The sequence below is a fragment of the Nicotiana tabacum genome, chromosome 19, assembly GCF_000715075.1.
Source record: "Nicotiana tabacum cultivar K326 chromosome 19, ASM71507v2, whole genome shotgun sequence".
Classification (NCBI taxonomy): domain Eukaryota; kingdom Viridiplantae; phylum Streptophyta; class Magnoliopsida; order Solanales; family Solanaceae; genus Nicotiana; species Nicotiana tabacum.
This window is the reverse complement of record NC_134098.1, coordinates 12,893,031-12,917,241: the sequence shown is the minus strand read 5'-3', so window position 1 is coordinate 12,917,241 and position 24,211 is coordinate 12,893,031. Positions and strand designations below refer to the sequence as shown.

The following is a 24,211-nucleotide window of genomic DNA, read 5'->3' as shown; positions in this document are numbered from 1 at the left end:
GGATATAGTTGGGCTTTTTAAGACAAACGGATATTTGGGGCTCATTAGGCAATCTGGTTGGGCTTTTATTTATTAATTATTACAGATAGAGATAAGAGATTAGAGATGTTGTGGGGTGTTAAATATAGTGAATTATAAGAATGAATGGTAAGATTTAAAAAAAATTGGAGATAAAAGATATATTCAATTGATGGTCATAGAGAGCTGTCATATCACATTGGCAATCCACTTTCCCATGTAATCTTTGAAGCTTCCGATGTAATTTTTTTTTATTGTAAATGAATCATCGTTCCTTCACGCCATTGTAAAAGTAAATATAAAAGTTTACAAAATCGTCATCTCACTGCAAAGAATTAAGTATATCATCCAACTATTCCCAATGAAAATATGGTATCAGTATTCCAACTCTTTTATAGTTGATTATAATTTGTATTTTTTATAGAAATAAATAGCAATAAACCACCGAAGGTAAGAAAGATAGGTTGTCCGTTGACAACTACATAATACCGAAAAGTTAGCCATCTACAGTTTTCTGGGAATCATGATAGAGATGGCACACGGGGCAGGTCGGTAGAAGTGGAAATCTTCATACGCTGGGGGTGGAGAGTTAAAATTGTACCTTTAATTGTCAACTTCTTTTGCACTTCAATTTTTTCCCTTTATGTCAATCTTTCAGCATATGCGGAAAATGAGATCAAACAATCAATGGGTGTTGCATCAGAAATTTGTTGGTTAACGTTAATTTCTAGCGCTTAAAAATGATATAATAAATATATTCTAGTCATTCTTTGCATGAATTATCTAGTAAACTCCTATAAATATGTCAGGTATCAGTTCTAACTTGTTTAACTTTAAAATATTTAATCCGCAACCTCAAATATATGGAAAAAGATTCAGGTGTACCTGTAACTGTGATAAACGTAATGTTAATTGTGGAAACCTATTGAAACAAATAAAATCCTACCTCAACAATATAATTATCTGCAACAATCTAATTCAAAATACATAAATGTAATAACATATGTAATATCTTTGTATATATAAATATATCCGGAGTCATTGTTGGATTCAAAAGTCACAAAGACAATAACATATAGAAAATTTTTACATACAGAAATATATTTGAACTCATTCTTTGCATGAATGATCTGGTAAAACTCCTTTATATATGTCAGCTCTCAGTTGTACTTGTTTATTTATAAAATATTCAATCCGCATTTGTGAGATTTCCCTATAACTCAAATATGTGGAAACTTCATATTCTTTAGCAGAACCTGTAAAATCATAAACATAATGTTAATTGAAGAAACCAAAAAAAGAAATAACATTGTTAAATGTAGAACGAAAATTTACCTGGCCAAATATTTGTACAATCTCGCTGTGCATCCATTGTAGGAATCCTGTATGATAAAATATAGAGTGAAGATATAAGCACGGAAAAAACCATAAGTTTAATGCATATGCCGATCTTCAAGCACAACACATTTGAATAGAGCAGGAAAAAGTCTTTAAAATATTGCCAAGGAAAAGCATATATTCACCTGATCATTTCAATTTACAACAATACCACAATTTGGGATTCATGGTTAAAGGATCCGGATGGGATTACAGTTGGTACAAACAAAAGATGAGAAAAAATTAGTTCGCAAGTGCTACTGGAATTGAAGAAGTATAAGGTTTTGCTAATCTTATGAACACCAGTATTATAGTTTTCTATATTCACACATCAATTTAAGAATATAAATAACCACTTCGGCATTATCCGTAAGAGAGATAGCTAACGAACACATCATAGAGCAGGGTAAAAAATAATTAAAGGAAGAAAGATGGAATTTATTATGGGGTTCACACATCAATTTAAGAGTATAAATAAACACTTCGGCATTATCCGTAAGAGAGATAGCTAACGAACACATCATAGAGCAGGGTAAAAAATAATTAAAGGAAGAAAGATGGAATTTATTATGGGGTTCACACATCAATTTAAGAGTATAAATAAACACTTCGGCATTATCCGTAAGAGAGATAGCTAACGAACACATCATAGAGCAGGGTAAAAAATAATTAAAGGAAGAAAGATGGAATTTATTATGGGGTTCACACATCAATTTAAGAGTATAAATAAACACTTCGGCATTATCCGTAAGAGAGATAGCTAACGAACACATCATAGAGCAGAGTAAAAAATAATCAAGGAAGAAAGATGGGATTTATTGTGGGGTGTAGGAAATAAAAGGAACAATAGTCAACGTTTGGTTTAAATTAAGATGAAGAAGAAGAGGCGTGGCCTTTGAAGGAGTAAAGAGAGCGCGTGCCTTTTGATGGAAGACAAAGAACGCTTACATACGACAAAATGGCAAGAGATGAGAAAATCGGTAAAATAGATTTCCTGATAGGTCTAATATTGCTGGAACTAAAAGTATTTTTCGGATCATTACGCTTCAACTATTGTGTTAAATGCATATGTTGATCTTAAAGCTGTACACAAAAGAGTAGAGCATGAAAAAATCAAGTTTTTAACAGCATAATTGAGGAAAAATCACATATTGTGAACCAGGTTTTGCATATGTCAAAAGAAAAGGAAACCAATAGAAAGGAAAAGATTTAATTCTACAGAAAGAAGGTAGAAAATCAATAATTGCTGGTTTAATGGAAGAATATCAGTTTCTATGTTTAATGCATATATTGCTTAAAGTAGAACATAAAAGTGTAAAGTAGAAATTACTAACAGAGAAGGAAGTTGAATGACTATCCAATAGTAATTTATACGGTTACGGTGAATATCTAATATAGTCTAAACATCATATTATCAATTTTTTTATAAACAAATTTTATAGATTGTGTTTTCGAATGCGTGAGTTTTGAAGGAAGAAAAGTAACAGGAAGTTGAACTACTATGCAATACCAAAATCCAAGCCTATAATAAGAATCGAATAGTCTAAACTCCATAACACTAACAAATTGTATAGATAGCATTTTCGAATGCGTGAGTTTTGAAGGAAGAGAAGTAACAGGAAGTTAAACTACTATGCAATACCAAAATCCAAGCCTATAATAAGAATCTAATAGAGTCTAAACTCCATAATACTAAAGTATATATAAACAACATTTGTAGATATAGATTTTGTCTATGGATATCAGAATTCTTCCGTTTGATGAGCGAAAAATAATTGCAGGTTCCATACTATTTTATGTATGAATTTCAGCAGACTCTAAAAATATATGTTAGCTGAAGGCATAAATGAAATGACATGAATATGGAGGATTCACATAACCGACTCCAGCTATAACCATGGATTTGCGGGAGAGGGGGATGGCTATTTTTTCCCGACTGCGTTCGTTTCCAATGTTCATTGGGTTTTTTTCTTGAAAAGAGTCGGGTTGAAGATGGAAGCAGTGTGGCTGTAAAGGTTCTATCAATTGAATTAGAAACAATGTGAGGTGAAAGGGAATTTATAGCTGCATTGTCTGATATTAGACATGAAAATCTTGTCACCCTCATAGGATATTGACCAACAGACTCTTAGTCTATGATTACAGGGAAAACAATAGTCTAACACAATCTTTGATAGGTTATATTTTTTAAAGCAGTTTAAGTTTTATATGCTGTCAGCGTAAAAGATTCGGTAGTGTGAAATTTGTTACGCTAATAGTATACATAACTTAAAACACATTCTTTAATATATCTCTCATATTTAATTTTTGGAAGATTCCTATCACAATGAGATGGCCTAAATTGATTGTTTTGACAAGCACGGGAAGAGCAATACAGAAGTAAATTTACATGGGCAGTTAGGAGAGAAATTCAAAAGGAATAGCAAAGGGACTTTCATATCTACATGAAGAAGTGAATCCCCACATTGTATGCAGAGATACTAATGCCAACGATATACTTGTTGATCAGAATTTTACACCCAAAATTGCGGATTTTGGTTTGTCTAGGCTATTTCTAGCAATAAAACTCTGAACCTATAAATATCTGATTTTCGAGTTAAATGTCCACCATTGGCGTATTATGGAGAAAGATAGCCTATTTAGTCATAAGGTAATTAAGTCAAGTAATTAACAACATGATGAGCAATAAACACTCAAATGTAGATCCAAAATGAGCAAAATGTGGTTTGAACTTACAATGTTCCAGCAACTCGGGTAGTTACGTGGGAAGCTTTAAAAGTGTAAAGTAGAAATTACTAACAGAGGAGGAAGTTGAACAACTATCCAATAGTAATTTATACGGTGACGGTGAATATCTAATATAATCTAAACATCATATCACCAAACTTTTTTATAAACAAATTTTATAGATATTGTTTTCGAATGAGTGAGTTTTGAAGGAAGAGAAGTAACTGGAAGTTGAACTAATATGCAATACCAAAATCCAAGGCTATAATAAGAATCTAATAGAGTCTAAAATCCATAACACTAAATTATATATAACCAACATTTGTAGATATAGATTTTGTCCATAGATATAAGAATTCTTCTGGTTGATGAGCAAAAAATAATTGCAGGTTGCATACTATTTTATGCATAAATTTAAGCAGGCCCTAAATATATATGTGTCCTAAAGGCACATGAATGCATTAAAAATAAAAGTTAGGGATTTTGAAAAGGAAAAATCTGGATTGATGAGTCAATACAGTCCCGATGAAGCTGACATATATTACCAAGTGGAAAAGCAACATTATCATATGCCTCTGAATCATGTGATGAGATTTAGTAGTAAGAACAAAAATGATATATTATAATTTTTCGTCCAGTTCAGAATGATGAGAAGGATTCCAATATGACATTCAGTGGTATCATACGACGAACAAAAGGTATTAAAACAGAACAATTGAATAAAGATCTTCTGAGCAACCACTAAGATAGCAAAAGTTGTGTTAAGTGTTGGGTGTTCATTATTGCTTGCATCCAAAAATGAAGGTAGAAATACATCAGAACATTTAGGAGTAAAAGATGGGATTTGATGTGGCGTGAATGAAATAGGAGGAAGAGTAAACAACGATTGGTTATATTCTTTACATCCTTAATTGTTGATTAGGGGGAAAATTATAGTATCAAAGAATAGTGACGTTATAATTTCTTAGGAAAAACATAAATGCGAAGAAGGTTCGGACTGTTCCTCAATCTTATTTGTGTGTGTTTTCACATCCTTGTTTGCCCAGACCTATACAATTAGATTAGGTTCCATAGAAGTTAGTAAGAGGCAAATATGTAAGAATAATGCATAAATGATAAATAACTGTAAAAGGATTACAGACCGGGAATTAAGGAGCGAATATCACTTTTCTCTGAAACAGTTTGGGGGGCGGTGTTCTTCAGATGTCTTCATTGGCGTCGAAGGAAATAAACTTTTTTGTCGGAATAGATAGAACACTTGCAAATCAGAAATAAGGCAAAGAAGGGAGATGTAGTTGAGTTGATAGAAATTAATTCACTAATTAAGAGGGCTGGGGGAATTTGAATAGGGGAAAGGGAATTGTAAATTTAAAGAAGGGTTTGTTAGGTCTGGGTAAATTGGAGCAGGGGAAACGGAATTGAAAATTTAAAGAAAGTTTGTTTGGTAGGAAGAAGCGGCGCGGGAAGAAGGGAAAGTGGAAGCGCAGTTGAAAGTTTAGATGAGGTTTGTTTGATGCGAAGAAGCGGTGCCCGAAGAATATGCGAAGCGTTTTTTTTTTTTTTTTTTTTTTTTGTAATTTCAGTTTGAAATTGCCGGAAAAAACATGGAGCATAGAAAATTCAATTGCTGTTTATTGAGAGTGCCACGTCACCGAGCTTAGGGCCCTCTAATATATATATATATAGATTGGTGTTCCGAGACTTTGAATAGGTCTATCTAGCTGAATTGAACTTGGAGGGTAAAGGACTTCTATCCTAAACCGGTATGTGAATCAGAATGATACTGAAAGGGTTTGTCCAATAGTAATCTGATCAAACCATGTTCTAACAGCCAAAAGTAGATTTAGCACTTCTCATCATACTCCATATATGTGAAGCAACATGTAGCATATATGTATTGCCTAGGGAAAAACAATCACGAAGCTTCGTTTCTTAGCAAAGTTTTCACTTCATTTTAGCCAAGTTTCATTCGATAGGCATTGAGGATTGTGCCTATACATGGGCGTATCTAAGTCTTAAGGGTTCACGTGAACCCATACTCCTCTCCCTAAAACATGTATAATAATGTTATATTTTTTGAAAATTACTTAATTATATGTATGTGAACCCATGCTCAAAGACTCCTATGGTACAATAATCATTCGGTGCATCTTTACGAGTGAAATTGGTGGTTTAAATTCCACTCCGGACGGTCTTGTTTTCGGCACGGAGTATAGATATATACGTAAAAATCACTAAAATTTTAAAAAGAATATAATTTTAAACCTATAATTTCAAAAGTGTAGTGGGTGCATGATAGATACTAAAGTTAAACTCGTCAAATATAAATTTTAAATCCGCATCTTCACAATAGTGCACTCATACTCTTGAAATCTTGGATCCGCCTCTGACATATACTAAAGCTATTCTGGTTTATAGTTAGCTGCACAATAGGCATTTATAATTGTTCGTTGGCCATTGTTGGACTTCTTAGCTGATCACAATTCTGCAGTACTGATGATCCCAAATTCAAACATCAGTCCAGTACCATGGCAATTCTATGAAATCGTCTATTTAACCGTTTAAATGATTGGCGAATGTACATATATATTTATAATTATATGTATGATCATATATATATATATATATATATATATAATTACCGTATATAATTCATGTATACCGGCTAAAGAAAATAAAAAATAATCATTTCATCGCTTTCCGAGCTATATCCCATCCTTTAGTTTCAATGCAAAAGGTAATTATTTTCCTCCATCTCGTCACCTTAATCTATATTTATATTAGTATTAGTACTAAACTTCAACCCAAGATACTCCATGATATTTAATTAATTAAAAAACTCATTATTTTTCTTGTTTAATGAAGGAAACGCAATAACTATTGAATGAATAAAAACTTCATTATTTTCTTGTATTACGACGTACATAATAAAACCAATAAATCTTTTTTTCAAGTTTCCAAGTTTTTATTCTATTTTCCCACTTCCAGCGCAGACCGCACTGTTTTGGTACATGGCCGCGCTTGGAGGGGACATGCTATCGGGGAGTAACAGATAAAAATGAAATATCGGAAATAAACAGAAGAAACTCCGGTTCCCATGATATATATATATATATATATATATATATATATATATATATATATATATATATATATATATATACAGTATTACACTAAATAGAGACTAATTAAAATAAAAATTATGATTCACTATAGATTGTGGTGAGAATAATAAATACTTTTTTATCCTTAATTATAAGTCTCGAATCCAAAACAAGTGGTAGGCATGCATGCATGTTCTCGTAGCAGATAGCCTATATACATTGAATGTAGACATATCTGAAGTTCCCCATGGCACAAACATGGTCTCCTTTCATATATTAATATAAAAGACAAATTAAACAACGAGGGAAAAGACCCAAATAAATCTCTGATCTTAAGGTTGTAAACGTGTCTTATTTGCCACGTCATATTTCCTCTTTTTGTTTGGGTGTGAATTATATTCCAGAATCCTTCTTTTTTTCTTTTGGAACTACTGAGAAGCCCAATTTGTATCTTTATCAGATTCTGAATCATATAAAGCACTTCGCTATAAAATTGTAACTTAATATACAAGACGCTGCATACCGGACATTGTTATGCATTTCGAATTGGATTTTCTATCCCTTCAGAAGATCTAACTGAACATAATATATACTCCCTGGTCACATTTTATTGATCGTTTAATTAATGCAGTGTATTAGATGTTTATCTGGAAGCAGTAATAAAAAATGAAAGAAATGATTGAAGATTTAATTTTAAAAAAAAATCATTTTATAAGTTTAAACTTTGGAAAGGTAAATGAACTTGAATTATTGAAAGTTGTGAGTATATTGGTGGAAAAATAGACTCGACACATGGATTAATGATATGCTGACAGGTGACACAAGAGTTAGAACAATAAAGAAGAATGAAGGTTATAAGAAGAAAAGCATGAAAAAATACCCACGAGGTTGAGGTTGTTACAAAGAAACCATATCTTGCAACTGAGAAAAAAGAGATAGGCGCGGGATGCACAATTGAATACTACAAGGAAGGAAGATTCATCAATAGCCACAAATATGAAAAAATCGACATAATCCCTGATATATGCGACTGTTTATTATTGCCATAACCGTTACAAATTACCTTAGTAACGAGCAATTAATGTAATAAATATTAGTAACGGACACGAATTAAATAGGACAAAGCAGTTACGTATTGTACCCTCATATAAACACACCTTACCATATTTTATAGGATCATCACAGAATTCCTCAAATTATATTGCCAATCGCTTACATTTTACTTCCTGCTATTTGAAGATCTTGTTCTGGGAAGAACCTACGATCATCAATAAGATTTCTTTTTTCTTATTCTCTCAATATTTTATTTCCTTTATTTCTACTTTTGACTAAACTAGGAAAAGTGAAGTAAAATTGATTATTAGAAATCCTAATTATTCCATTATTTGATTTGAGCATAAAAACTATTTTTTGGTTAAACAAATTGATTTCGTTACCGAAAAATCTAGTAATCTTTTCCCTTTTCATATTTTGCCTTTAGCAACGAATTATATCTACTACTAATAAAATTATTTAGGTGGGTGATGGAATAATAACCACAACTACTCCACCGCGTTCATGAGAAAATTCATCTAACATATCTGCTAATCGTAACGCTGGACAACAAATTGATGAACAGTCAAATGTTCAAGATAATTTGAAGCAGTTTATTGCTCAACAGATTGGTGAAGCCTTGCGTGCTTTTTCAAGTGGGTTGCCAAGTATTGTACAAGCTCTACCACCAGTGAACACAACTATGGAAAACCCTCATTCAGGGCTTGAAAACTCTGGAAGTGGGAAAATACCAAATAATTTTGGAGCTGGAGGGTCAGGTAAGCCATATGATTCTAAGTTATAAAATTTAGTACTAACCTTGTAGAAACAACCCAAGGAACAAAACGAATGGATAGAGCAAATACCGAGAGTACCGCCCGTGATTAAATGAGTAGACATTGACAAGTATTCACAACAACCTTAGAAGCCAAGTGCATCACTGTTACCACTACCCAAAAAGTTTAAGATGACCGATATTCCTAAGTATGATGGGACTACTGACCCGCGAGATCATGTTACTGTATTTACTACAGGATTCAAGGGCAACGATTTAACCAATAGGAAATCGAATCAGTATTGGTGAAGAAATTTGACGAAATCCTTACAAAATGAGCATTAACATAGTATTCACTCTTACATGAAAATTCGATTGAATCTTTTGCTGGGCCTGCAGATTCATTTATAAAAGCGCATTCGGGAGATCAAAAGGTAAAAAATAGAATGGAAGATATCTTTAAAGTAAAAAAAAAAAAGAGTAAAAAATTGCTCACGGAATTCGTGGATATATTCCAGTGGGAGAGAATGATGTTACTGTGTATATCTGATAATTGGGTAGCTAAGTCATTTGCAAGCAATTTGAATGAGAAAAGTTCAGAAGCCACAAGAAGATTAAAAGAAACCATGTGGGAATTTTCTGCTACTACTTGGAATGATGTTTATAACAAGTACAACACAAAGTTGCGAATAGAAGAAGATACGGTGTCGTAGCCGAAGGTGGAGGAAAGGTTCAGACTTAGACGTTCAGAATCAGAAAAGAGATCTGGAAAAAATAGGTAAGAATCATACATGTGACCAGCAGGATGAAATCCTAGATCAAAACAAGAACACGCATGGTTTGATCAAAGATCAAGACAGAAGGAAGCAAGTTCTTCTTCCCGATTCGAAAAAGAATGAGATAGAACAAAGAGCAACGATCAAAATTCTTGATCAAAAATAGGAGATTATAATTTCAACGTTAGTACGTCCAAGTTGGTAGTTGTGCTAAGAGGTATAGGTAATAAGGTACGATGGCCGAAAGAGATGAGAACGGATCCTAGCAAAAGAAGCCAGAAATTCTGAATTTCCATAATGATCATGGTCACAGAACAACAGATTGCAGGCTCTTACAAGAAAACGTTAACTATTTACTGAAAAAGGTTATCTCACTGGCCTATTTAGTGAGAATGAAAAGCAGTCTTATATGAAAAATAGGCAAGAACTATCAAAACCCCCATCGACAAAAAGGACGGTGAATATTATAACCGGGGATGAGGAGGTCAACGGAGAGACAGTCACTGCAGCGAAAAGTACAACCAAGATCTCAATTATCCATGGGAAGCGAGTTCATCAAGTCACTGAAAGAGAAAGCATAACATTTGAAGATAAGGATACAAATGGCTTGATCATCCCTCATAATGATGCTTTGGTAATATCTTTACTTATTCATGATACTAATGTCAAGTAAGTTTTGATTCATCCAGGTAGCTCTGTAAATATCACATTGTTAAGAGTGGTGACTGAGATGCAAGCAATTGATCCTATCATATCCTAGGCTTGGTCTTTGTCTGGGTTTGAAAATTCAAGTGTTGTAACAAAAGGAGAAATTATGTTAGCTACGTTCCCGGAGGGTGTCGTAAAAGATACCAAGTTTCAAGTAGTGGATGCAGACATAGTTTATAATATAATTTTAGAAAGGCCGTAGATTCATGACATGGATGTGGTGCCGCCAACATTATATTAGGTAATCAAATTTTTATCTTAATGGGGAATTCGTCAGATCAAGAGAGATCAGCATGCGGCACGAGAAATCAACATAGTTGTGACGGAAAGTGGAGCACCCATAGACGGAGATGAAAATAGCAATTACAGAATTCAGCTAAGGAGAATTTACTTTCTATAGCAGCTAAAAATTCAAGGAGTGAAGTGAATATAAATGTGAGGCATGATGTGATCTAAGAGTCGGAGGAGAATGAAACTATTAAAACAATTACAGAAGAGCTTGAAGCTGTTGAACTATTTGAACATTAGCCTAACAGAAAAGTCTATGTTAGAACGAACTTAATCCCATAATTGAAAGGTAAGTTATTTGAGTTTTTTACGCACGAGCGTTGATTGTTTTGCCTGGTCGCACTCAGATATGACATGTATCCCACAGGAGGTAATGACTCACAAATTAAATGAAGATCCATTACATACCTCGGTGAAACAAAAGAAGCAAAAGCAAGGAGCATTCAAAAATCAGGTAATTCAAGAGGAAACTTCTGAAAATCGATTCAATTCGAGAGGTAAAGTACCCTTACTGGCTAGCTAATACTGTTGTACTATCAAAGTAAAATAAAAAATGGCGAGTGTATGTAGATTATACTGACCTAAATAAAGCTTGCCCTAAAGATTCATTCCCCTTACCGTATATAGATAAACTAATTGATTCCACCACTTGTCATGAACTTCTAAGTTTTTTGGATGCATACTCTGGATATAATCAAATAAAAAAGGATCCCCTAGACGAGGAAAAAAATTTCTTTCAGTACAGACAGGGGGACTTATTGCTACAAAGTTATGCCTTTTGATTTGAAGAATATTGGAGCTACGTATCAGAGATTGGTAACCAAAATATTTCAAGAACATTTAGGAAAAATCATGAAAGTCTACATCGATGATATATTCGTGAAGTCAGCACAAACAGGGGATCATCTCACGCATTTGAACGAAACTTTTGAAACACTTCGCAAGTACAACATGAAGCTGAATCCAGAGAAATATGCCTTTGGTGTAGCCTCAAGTAAATTTTAGGTTTTCTTGTTTCTAAAAGGGGATTGAAGTTAATATGAATCAAATAAAAGCGATTGAAGAAATACCAGATGAACTCATGAGTAAGAAGGAAGTACAAAGGTTGACATGGAGAGTAACAGCTCTAGAGAGATTCATATTTAAATCCTCGGAGAAATGTTTCAAATTCTTTTCGTTATTGAAAAAGCAAAATTAATTCGAATGGATTGATTACTGTCAACAAGATTTGAAGGATTTGAAAGTATATCTATCAAAACCGACTCTATTATCGAAGCCCAGTGATGGAGAGAGATTGCTCATTTATCTAGCAGTATAAGAAGTAGCGGTAAGCGCGGTATTAATGCAAGAAGAAAAAGGCACACAGTCTCCAATTTACTATGTTAGTAAATCTCCGTTATATACTGAGACACAGTATCTTCATCTAGAAAAACTAGCATTATCATTAATAATGGCTTCAAGAAAGTTACGACCCGATATTTAGTGTCATCCTATTTCTGTCGTAACTGCTTTCACGTTAAGGAATATTATACATAAACATGGGTTATCTAGAAGATTAGTTAAATGGGCGACAGAACTTAGTGAATATGATATTATTTATTAGCCAGAACTGCTATAAAGTCATAGGTATTAGCAGATTTCAGTTCAAGCTTACTCCCTGAAGCTGAAAATGAGGTACGAATATTTACCGATTCTAATCCAGGGACTTGGACATTGTATACAGACGGATCCTTGAGCGTAAAAGGAGCAGGTTTGGGTATTGTTTTAATTTCATCTTTAGGAAAAATTATTAGGCAAGCAATAAAGTGTTATTCGATAACTAATAATGAAACCGAATATGAGATAGTAATTACAGGTCTGGAACTTGCAGAGGAGGTGGGGATTGAACAAGTTGAAATCAAAGGCGACTCGCAACTTGTGGTAAATCAAATGTAAGGAAATCATGTGGCTAGAGAGACACGAATGCAACAGTATTTGAAAAAAGGTGCAAGAACTATTGCGACAGTTTCGAGTATGAAAAGTTGTTCAAATACCAAGAGAAGAGAGCACGAAAGCTGATGCATTAGCAAACCTGGGAGCAGTAGTTGATGTGTCAAATATAGAAAATGCAATCGTGGTGCAATTATTTCACTCAGCGCTTGATCAAACTAAGAATGAGGTAAATTTTAATAATTTAACTTGGGATTAGAGAATGAATTTGTGAATTATTTGTAGTATGGAATTTTACCCGAGGATAAGAAGCAGTTCCAATTGTTGCACATAAAAGTAGCTCGATATTGTTTAGTAGAATGCTATCTGTACCTAAAGATGTTTAGAGGACCTTTAGCTCGGTGCCTCGGACCCTCACAAACTGAATACGTGGTGCGAGAGGTACATGAAGGATATTGTGGAAATCATGCTGGTGGAAGGTCACTAATAAGAGAAGAGAACACGGAAGGTAATGCATTAGCAAACCTGGGAGCAGTAGCTGATGTGTTAAACATGAAAAATGCAATCGTGGTGGAATTATTTCACTCATCGCTTGATCATACTAAGAATAAGGTAAATTTTAATAATTTAACTTGGGATTGAAGAATGAATTTATGAATTATCTGCAGTATGAAATTTTACCTGAGGATAAGAAGTAATCCCAATTGTTGCAAATAAAACCAGCTCGATATTGTTTAGTGAAATGCAATCTATACCTAAAGATGTTTGGATGACCATTAGCTCGGTGCCTCAGACCCTCATAAACTGAATACGTGGTGCGAGAGCTGCATAAAGGATATTGTAAAAATTATACTGGTGGAAGGTCACTAATAAAAGTAGGGTATTATTGGCCAAAAATGGAAGATGAGGCAAAAAACTTCGTGAAAAGGTGCGATAAATGCCAATAGTATGAAAACAATATGCATCAACGGGAAAATTTGCTACATTCAATTATCACAATGTGTCCATTTATGAAATGGGAAATGGATATGGTAGGTCTTCTGCCTCAAGCACCTGTAAAGATACGATTTTTACTAATCTTAACTGATTATTTTTCTAAGTAGGTGAAAGCAAGTGCCTTTAAATAGGTATGAGAGAATGAAGTTATCGACTTCATTTAGAGTAATGTAGTATGTTGATTTGGGGTTCTAAGGAAAATCGTCTGTGATAATAGGCCACAATTCGTGGGAGCAAAGTTTACTAATTTTTTTTAAAAGTAGGAAAACGAAACGAATTACTTCGGCACCGTATCATGCCGTAGCTAATGGACAAGCAGAGTTGACAAATGAAGTTATTGTCAATAATATAAAAAAACAATTAGAAGAACAAAAAGGCAGGTGGCTTGAAATGCTACCTGGTATTATGGACCTATAAGACAACGACAAAAATAAGCACGGGGAAAACTCTATTTTCGCTTGTTTATGGTATTGAGGCATTAATTCCAGTGGATATATGAGAGCCAAGCACGAGGTTCGAGCATGCAAATGAAGCATCAGATGAGGAAGAATTTTGTACAAATTTAGATTTGATAGAGGAATGAAGGAAAATAGCCTTGATACGGATGACAGCGCAAAAACAAAGGATTGAGCGCTATTATAATAGAAGGACGAATATTCGATACTTTAAGATTTGGGACTTTGTCCTTAAGAAGGTGTTTCGATCAAAATAGGTGAAAAATGCAGGAAAATTGAGTCCTAATTGAGAAGGTCCATATCGAGTTAAAGACATTGCTGGAAAAGGAGCGTATGAGTTGGACACCATGGACGGGAAAGTGTTACCTTCCAATTGGAATGCAATATACTTGAAGAACTACTACTTTTGAGCAAGAATCCACGGCCATGTATCTCAAAGTTCATTTCGTATTTGTTCACTTAAATTTTACTAACAGGTATCTCAAAGTTCATTTCTTATTTGTTCATTTAAATTTTACTAACCATTTTAGATGATAGACAAATAGCTAGTCCGTACAAAATGATGACATTAGACCTAAAAGACACGTGGAATACTTAATTATTCTCGGTCTAGGTTACAAATATTCTGATGGAAAGGGTTAAGCAGTCATCATCTAAAAGGTTACCTCCGAGTCCCGAATGTATTTCCTTTTTAAGGGAAAGAACCGTAGAGAAGAGTGGGTCCAGTGTTCAAATTTTTATACTTTAAAGCTCAAACACTGGGGGACTATGCATATGGAAGAAGTATACCATAAAATCATAGTTCAATGGCCAAAGGAAAAACCTTAAAGAAAATTTCGAATTTTCAAGCTCAATGATGGAATGGGAAGTGAGGAATCGAAGATTCAACAAAAAACTCTCAAGAGCTGTTAGGTTAAGGATACAAATATAGTCACGAGATAATTATACCCGTACTTATAAACATGCTAAGCAGTTATGAAAATGATGTACATGAATATTTATTTTGAAAGTTCAAATAAAACTTCTTCAAATTACTTCATATTTCATATTTTTACACCAATATGAAGATGAGACGTCATCTTCATCAGTGTTGTTTATGTAAAAGGGCCCTCATATATAAATAAGACCATGTGTATTTAATCATGATATATTAAATCATTCATTCTACTTGGATAATGCAGGAAAAAGCTCAGAAATTAAAGAGCAAAAACACACATAAGATATGTTGAAAGTTAACATTGATGTTGATATTCAAAAAAGAAGTTTCTCAGGAACAACTTCAAAAATATCCAAAAAAAAAATTCAAGTGATATCCAAAACCATTGAAATAAATAAAACTAGGGAGAATCTGGAGAATGAGCATCTTTAGAAGGAGCAGAAGGATCAACTCGAGGAGAAGACGAAGGCTGAGGATTAGCATGATCAACCTCTGAACCGTCTTTGCTCAATTCACCCTTGGAACTCTCAGAATCGGGTGTTGAGAAACTTTCCCGTTGCTACATACTTTCGAATGCATCCTTAGCTTAGGCAATCTCAACCTTGGGGTCAAAGCCTTCTTGGCTAGCCTCATTCAAAGTTTCAAGACGCGTGTTCAAGAAGGCCCAACTAACATCAAGAGTTAGCTTATCTCCGAGAGCCTCATAATCTTTTTCCAATTATTTCACTTCAGCCCTCAAGTCTTCTTTTTCAGCATCAGAAGCCTCATAAGACACCTTTAAAGGTTTAAAGATAGCCTCAGGGAACTTAGCTTTGTGAGAAGAAGTACGAAGATCTTCTTAAGGTTGAGTTAATATTTGAATCAGATTACCCGCGTACACTTCCTTTTGATTTAGAAGTTCTTTCAAACTTCTAATTTCCTCAGTGGCCCTTGAGTATTGTTCAACAATGGAGGCTTCCATCCTCTCCTTCTCATTTTCAGCTTGGTTGGCATAAGCTTTTAATACTGCTAACTTAGCAATGGTGATTTTAAGCTGTTGCTCCAAGATTTCCTTCTCACCAGCCAAAACATCCTTCTCTAGTTGAAGGCTTTCAAATTCCTCCTTTCAGTTGTCAACCTCGATGTTCGAACTCCATGACATGTTTCTAAGTCTAAGAAATTCTCCTCAACAACTCCGTGCCTGTTAAATTGATCTACTGAAAAGCAATGGGAAAGTTTTAAGAAAATTAAAGAAAAGAGAAGTGAATGAGGTAAGAGAAGAAGAATATAAATTAAGAGTAGAATGAATAACATCATTCATCAGAGTAATGAAGGAGTGAGACTCAAGTGTCTTCCTTCCAAGAGAACCAATTAATTGCTTTAACCAAACTATGGCACGGGTTTCTTCGACAAATTCAAGCTAGATCCTAAGCTGAAGTAGCCAAAGATCCTAGATTAATTGAAGCTATGAAAGTAGAGATACATGCCCTTGAGGAAAACAAGACTTGGATAGTTTCTTTTTCTCCAGGAAACAAGTAATAGGATGCAAATGCATTTATAAAATAAAGTATAAAGCTGATGGATATGTGGAGAGATTCAAAAAAAGGCTAGTGCCTAAGGGTTATAGCCAGCAGAAAGATATAAATTACTAGTAGACATTCTCTCATGTGGTGAAGATGGTCATTGCATGTCTCTTTTAGCCAATACTGCTGCTAAGAACTAGGACATTCATCAAATGGATGTTTATAACGCCTTCCTGCAAAGGGACTTGAATGGAGAGGTCTATATGTCTTTTGACACAAGGTTTCCGTGGTCTAGTAGGAAAATCCAAAGCTTGCAAGCTACTTAGATCCCTTTATGAATTGAACCAGACCTTCAGATAATGAAACAGTAAGCTTATAACTTTTCTATTAAACTCAGGGTTCTCTCATAATCACCTGGATTATTCTTTTTTTACCAAGAGAATTTCTAGATATTTGGTGGTGATTTTTATCTATGTTGATGACCTTCTAATTACTGAAAGTGATATTAATCTCATATAGAATACTAAGAACACCTTGTAGAATGCTTTCAAAATCAAGGACCTTGGTCCTCTTAGGCACTTTTTGAGCATAGAATTTGCTAGAAGCAAGGACGGTGTTCTCATGCACTAGAGGAATTATACTTTTGAGCTCTTGTCTAATGTAGGCCTAGCTAGTGCAAGACTAGTTCAACTCCTATTGAACTCAACTAGAAACTTATTACTATAGAGTTTAATGTTTATGTTGGCTTGCAGGGTCATTCAACTCTCTCTGACCTAGAGAGGTATCAGAGGCTTGTTGGGAGATCACTCTATATCACAATTACGAGATCTGACATCTCTTTTGTTGACTAATGCTTAAGTCAATTCATGCACTCTCCTAAGGGCAAGGTGGGGAGTTCTTGGAGGGAGGGAGCCAAGAGTCTATCGGAAACAACCTCTCTATCCCAAGGTAGGGGTAAGGTTTGCGTACACACTACCCTCCCTAGACCCCACTTGTAAGATTATACTGGGTTGTTGTTGTTATGTCCTAAGCCATCCCACATGGAGGCTGCACTTAGGGGTGGTGAAGTATTTGAAGCAAGCTCTTGGACTTGGTGTTTTACTGTCTTCCACAGATTTCACTCAACTACAGGCTTATTATGATGTTGACGGGGGTACTTGTCCCAATACCAGAAGATCTATCACAAGTTACTTTAAGCTTGGAGTTTATGTGGTTTCTTGGAAGTTTAAACAATGCACTATATATATATATCAAGGAACTTCATTGAAGCTTCCACTGTTGCTAAGGTAGTTTGTTTAAAGACTTGATATGGATGTTACATTGCCTGTTCCTATTTATTGTGATAGCAAGTCTCTATTCAAATAGCAGATAATCTTATTTTTTAAGAAAAAAATAAGCACATTGATATTGATTGTCATTTTATTAGCGAGAAATTGCAACTTGATTTGATTGAGGGGGTGTGATGATTGGTGGTGGTTGGGGGGGGGGGAGGGGGGTGAAGGAGTCAGTTTAGTGCACTACTGTGTCTTAGCAGTGCCAATTGTCACCAACTATGTAACTATAAATTAACCCTATATATAGTTAGTTATGTGGTCAGTAGTGCTGACCATAGTTAGTTAGAGTCGGTTATTACTATATATATATATATAAAAGCTATACTTAAGCACTTATGGTTAATGGCGTAAAATGTTGTAGTGGGAGGAGTTGATAGCTGGTTAGACTGATCCTCTTTCAATTCACGACATGACCTACATGTCATTAAAAGCGCGATGTGGCAATTAACACTCTACTTGGTACGTAGAAAAATCTTTTTTATGAGAAATTCATTTCTTGATGTGTGGTTATCAAATATATCTTTCAATGTTTAATTTCAATAGAACTGCCTTGACTTTATAACTTTATATTACTATAACTCCAACTAATACTTTAGATATTTCAATTTTTAGTACTCTAACATTACTTCAAAAGATCTATTCGATTTGTTAATATATTTATTAATAATGTTTTTTACACAAATTTACTCACCATCCAAGCACTAAAAAATATTTTACAAAGACATTTTTTCCATTGAAAAGATTTTCCGAAAAAATAAATTTCAAGGAAAATAACTTTCCTCATACCAAACAAGCTCCAATGTGTAAAGATAATACCTTTTTGTATATATACGGGATTTTAAAATTATTACCCGATTTTGTCTAAATTTTAATATTTACATAAAGTAACTAAAGTTTTTTACAAAACATATACAAATCTAGTCAAATTCTACAATTTATCTACAATTGAATACAAATTTTTTGTATAGAAATTCCGGTAAAAAAATACAATTATATACAACTTATATACAATTATATTAGTTGTATATATTTTGTATGTCGTTTCTACACCCGACATACAAAATATATACCATTTATTTATGTCTTCTTTTTCTTCGAGTTTCAATATGAAATTCTAACCAAAACCACCCCGAGTCTTCACCAAATTCTATCAAAATTGAGATATAAACTTCAAAAAATATTTTCAATCATTTGAAATAACACCCAATCTAATTAAATAATAATTCTCTAAAGTTGATGTTTCTTTTCTTATGCTTCACATTTTGATGGTTTCATCTCTATTGCTATGTCAAGCGCACTGAATTGATTAAGTTTCCTTGCCGGATGCTCTAATATATATCAAGCATTAGAAATTGTATTGAAAGAAATGTTGTTTTGAAATTCTGGACCAAGCAAAGGACTCCATTTATCAAGTTTGAGATTCTTTATGCATGAAGTCTCAGAAATTATAAAACCAGTAATCTTATGGATCTGAAATTGAATTATAAAGCCGAAACTTAAAGAGATTGAAATGGGATTAAATCGGAGTAGAAAATTAAAGAAAATATGAATTCTAACTTATTTTGTATATAAATGGTAGTTGTATATGCTAATGTAATTTAGTGATAACCTCTTTAGGAAGGATAAATAAGTTTATAATGTAGTATAGATAAGTAAAAATTCGTCAAAGCTTACACAAATTGTTAACAAGTAGGTGATAGGTTTCTTAACCACAATGTAGTCGAAACAATTTTTTTTAAGTCGAAACAATATTTAAATTCGGTCATCCAACTTTAGACGTAAAATAATGAATTACGTAAAGTAAGCAATTGAGGGTTCATTACAACAACAACAACACACTTAGTGTAATCCCACAAGTAAAGTTTGAGAAGAGTAATATGTATGCAAACCTTACCCCTATCTTGTGAATGTAGAAAAACTGTTTCTGGTAATTACGAATTCATTAGTTTGGTCAAACCAATTAATCTTGATATTGAAAAGTCAAATATGGTAGGATGAATATTTTCATTTATGAGTTTTATGGTTGGACGATCATGACGACTAGATGTTGATTGAGAATTTAAGTTTATGGGTTTAATCTTTAATATATTTAGCCTTTAGTTCATTATATAATTTTTAGAAATTTTTACATGGTAGGACTTTTTTAAGGAACTATTAGCATAAACAACATGTCTTTTAGATTATTTTAAAACTAGCAGTCTGAAATTTCCACCTAAAGTAAAGAACTTTTTAACATGCCAACAATGGTGATGTCAATATTTATTCAATTCTTTTGAATACTTTTTTAGCTGGGATCCAATTGAGATTCTCTTTTATACTTTACAATTGTAAATTGTGAAGATTGATTTACTATTAATTGATCGGATTTTCCGCCTTTTCACTTAAACAATACGCTTAATATGTCATATACATTGTATACCCATGATATACCGTGTATATGTATTTACACATAATATCATTGTTAATTTATGCATTATTCAATACCATCATTATACTGTGTATATGTATATCCACACATAATTATAAACTACTATAATACTTTGTATATATGTATTCCATGTATATATTTAATTATCCACTATTACTAGCATTAATACACAATCTGAAAATTTAGGATAAAATATAATATTAATATACTAGAATACCATTATTATTTATACACTATTAAATATCATCATTATACTATTTATACACAATTACATATTTTTTGTAATATTGTGTATAATGGAATAACTATAGTTTTGTGGTACTGAAACATAAGGAATGATATTTTTAATAGTACTTTATGGTAATAATAAATCTTTGGGATTGATATATTAATGGAGAGAATCTCGGTTGAGATATAATTGGATCCAATTGGGATTCTATTATCGAATGTAAAATTTTTACTGCTACGTTTGTAAATTGACTAGTGCTGCTAAGATTTTATAAAATTTTCTAAAATCTTGCACAATTATGTTTTTTTTTTAATTTTTAAAGTTATGTGTTCATATTTATTATTTATTATAATTTTATTAAATTTTTATATATAAATTTATATCCTCAATCAAAAGTACTTGATTAAGATAAACCCGATATCTCTAAGCGCCGCCCATCCTGCTAACAGTAAAGATAAATAACAAAGGAAGGAATTAATGGCGGTAACAAGTGCAACAATAGTACACAGGAAGTGGAAGAAAAAGCTTCGGTAGGTGGAAAAAGATAGTAATAAAAAAACTTGGTGGAAAGAGTATTCGGTATCTGCACTGTAATGGTAGTAAATAGATAATAGAATAGTAGCTAGCGTTTGACCATATATTTCTAAATTTATTCTGAAAAATTTGATTTGGGTGAAGTTTGGTTTGAAGATGAAAATGTGTTTGGACATCTGTTTTGAGTGAAGTTTGGTTTGGAAAAACATGAAACATGACTTATACCCACAAGTTCTAAATACCATCACAAATACCCAACAGTACCATTATCAATAACATTCATTATATTATCGCAAACCATAGTCCTGAACATAAATAAATTTGATACAAAATTATCATTTTTATAATGAACTACATGATACACTATCAGATGACCGAGAAGACGAAGCAACATCGTTACAAAATAATAAATGGTGGGCTCTTTTATAAAATACAAAAATTTGGGGCAATTTTTAGAAAATATAATAGTGATATTTGGGCCCAAAACCGGCTATTTGAGCCGGTTTTGGGATTTGGGACTTGGGATTTGGCCAAAATATAGACAAAATCTATGACCAAACATGTGTTTGCCAAATAAAATTTAAATTTATTTTGATAAAATCTATGGTCAAACGGGTCCGTAATGTTGCGAGCAAGCTGATCCGGCTACCATTATTATTATAAAAAACATAAAATGTGGAAAGTGAATTTAAAAGAACAACGCAGTTGACTAATTAAGTTTTGCATTATTTTTATTTGAACACGAGTAAAAGTGATTAAGAAAATATAGCTAGATAACTGTGCAGTTACAGTTGTAGTAGAAGGACCATTAAGTTGTTTCATTTTTATCAACTTTTTTACAGAAAGCGTTTACATAATTTTCTTTTATTAGAGAAAAAAGGGTTATACGAATTACTATATATGTATGAATGGCAAGAGATAAATTTTAACCAAAACTAATGATTGCTTAGTGTTGAGGAAAAGTAGGAAGCCTTTCTTTGTAATTCTCCCTTCTTTTAATAATAACATTACTCCACTTTCTATGTGATTTGTGGGTGGAACCTCGTCATACTTCTACAATTTTTTTGTACGGATAAGGCCAATAATATCCTTAACGTATTGAAAATGGCTCAAAAATATTTTCCGTTAATTTTTTGGTCCGCAAATGCTCCTAACGTTTGTTTTTGGGCTCAAACTTACCCTATGTAGGGGTGCTTATCGGGCAGATCGAGAGGATAATACGCTTAACGGTTCGGCTTAACGGTTATCAGATTATAAATATATTAATCTGCCAGCCATCCAATAAGACAACGTGCAGATTGGTATCAGATTAACAATTATCGGGCGGCTTATCGGCTAAACCAAATAGAATTTTTTTGAACAATCATTCACTCAAGACCAAACAGTTTCAAATCAATACCAAATTTTTAATACCATCTAAGATCTAACCAAACATTATTTTTTAATTGAAGAGTCTTCAAGACTACTCGTACTGTTATACACGTATTAACCAAATTTTTAATACCATCAAGACAACTCATACAGACATACATGTATTAATCATTGAGATTTCGATTTTTCGACTTCTCAGTTTTCATTTCAAGAGAGAGAAACGAAACTAACGACTTCTCTGCCTCTGGTTGCTATAGACAATTGAGAATTAGAAAATAGAAATTAGGAATTTAGCCATTTAAAGTTTTAATAGTACTTTATATACATAGGGGTAAAAGTGTAAATATAAAAATTTTTAACGGGTTAACGGTTTACCCGATAAGAAAATTGAGTAATCCGCCCCCAAACCGTTAAGCCGTTAATTATAAAATCTCAATCCGTTCGCCATCCATTACCCCGATAATCCGATACCAATAAGCCAATAAGCTATCAGTTCTGTTCGGTTAACGGTTTCAGTTCGATTTTGAACAGCCCTACCCCTATATCTAACAGAACTAACCTGGTCAATTTTTTGACTTTAATTTTGCCATGTGATATTTTCTTAACCCGTCACGTCTATTATTTGTATTAAATAAAACCCACATGTATCTTTTAAAATACCCAACGACCCTGACCCGCTTCAAATTTTGCAGATCTTAACAAGTTTAACAAATATAAATTTTAATTTGCAAACATAAAAAAATAATAATGTTCTATTTATATGACCTTCTAAAAGAGAAACAAAGAAACAGATGAAAAAGAAATTCTTTAAAACCTTTAATTATATACATATCCAACTGCTTAGCACATTAATGGACTTCACTTGATCTTTTCAATGGGAACTAATAGTGTTTTAATATATAACGATAGAGCTAAAGTATTAGCAAAAACTGTCGTTCCATTGTCAGATTTTTTTAATAAATTCGAGTTATAGATCATAACTAATAGGGAAAACTACACCGTATAATTTCTCCTAAAAATGATATCATGTAAAATATATATTAAAATATACATATTTTTATATATAATCAATGTATATTTTTTTTTATATTTAACTAGCGAATATAATTATTTTTAACCGACCGTCCAAATATATAGGAGTGGGTCAGGGTCGTTGGGTATTTTAAAAGATATGGGTAGGTTTTATTTAATACAAATAATATACGTGGCTGATTAAAAAAATACCACATGGCGAAATTAAAGTCAAAAAATTGACCAGGTTAGTTCTGTTAGATATAGGGGTAAGTTTGAGCCCAAAAATAAATATTGGGGGCATTTGCGGACCAAAAGGTTAACGGGGGATTATTTTTGAACTATTTTCAATACATTAGGGGTATTGTTAGCCCTTTTTCGTTTTTTGTATGACAATGACCTCCCCTAGTAATTTATAATATTATACTTACTTTCATTATTTTAGATTTTTTTGTAACAATTGCTTTAATTTATTTATTCTTAATGTAAACAATTATGATTTAACCAATTTGTTTTTTTTTCTTGGCAATTAAACATTTTTCATTAATTACCAATGTAGCTTTACAAGTCCACGGTTGACTTTATCACAATCCCCTGTCTCATTTAAAAGTTTCTACCTATAGCTGTACAACTATCAATTGATCCACAAGTCATATGTGCTATCCTACTTGTCTATCTCC

At 33.0% G+C, this 24,211-nt stretch overlaps 1 long non-coding RNA gene across 1 annotated transcript; it reads right to left on the bottom strand.

Moving 5' to 3' along the window:
* Nucleotides 1-1,010: 1,010 nt before the first annotated feature.
* LOC142173807 (uncharacterized) lies at nt 1,011-2,348 on the bottom strand. The gene is made up of 3 exons (XR_012703163.1): nt 1,542-2,348; nt 1,354-1,400; nt 1,011-1,274 (listed from the first exon to the last, which is right to left on the bottom strand). It is a non-coding gene; the product is annotated as an uncharacterized LOC142173807 (long non-coding RNA).
* Between the last annotated feature and the right edge of the window lie 21,863 nt (nt 2,349-24,211).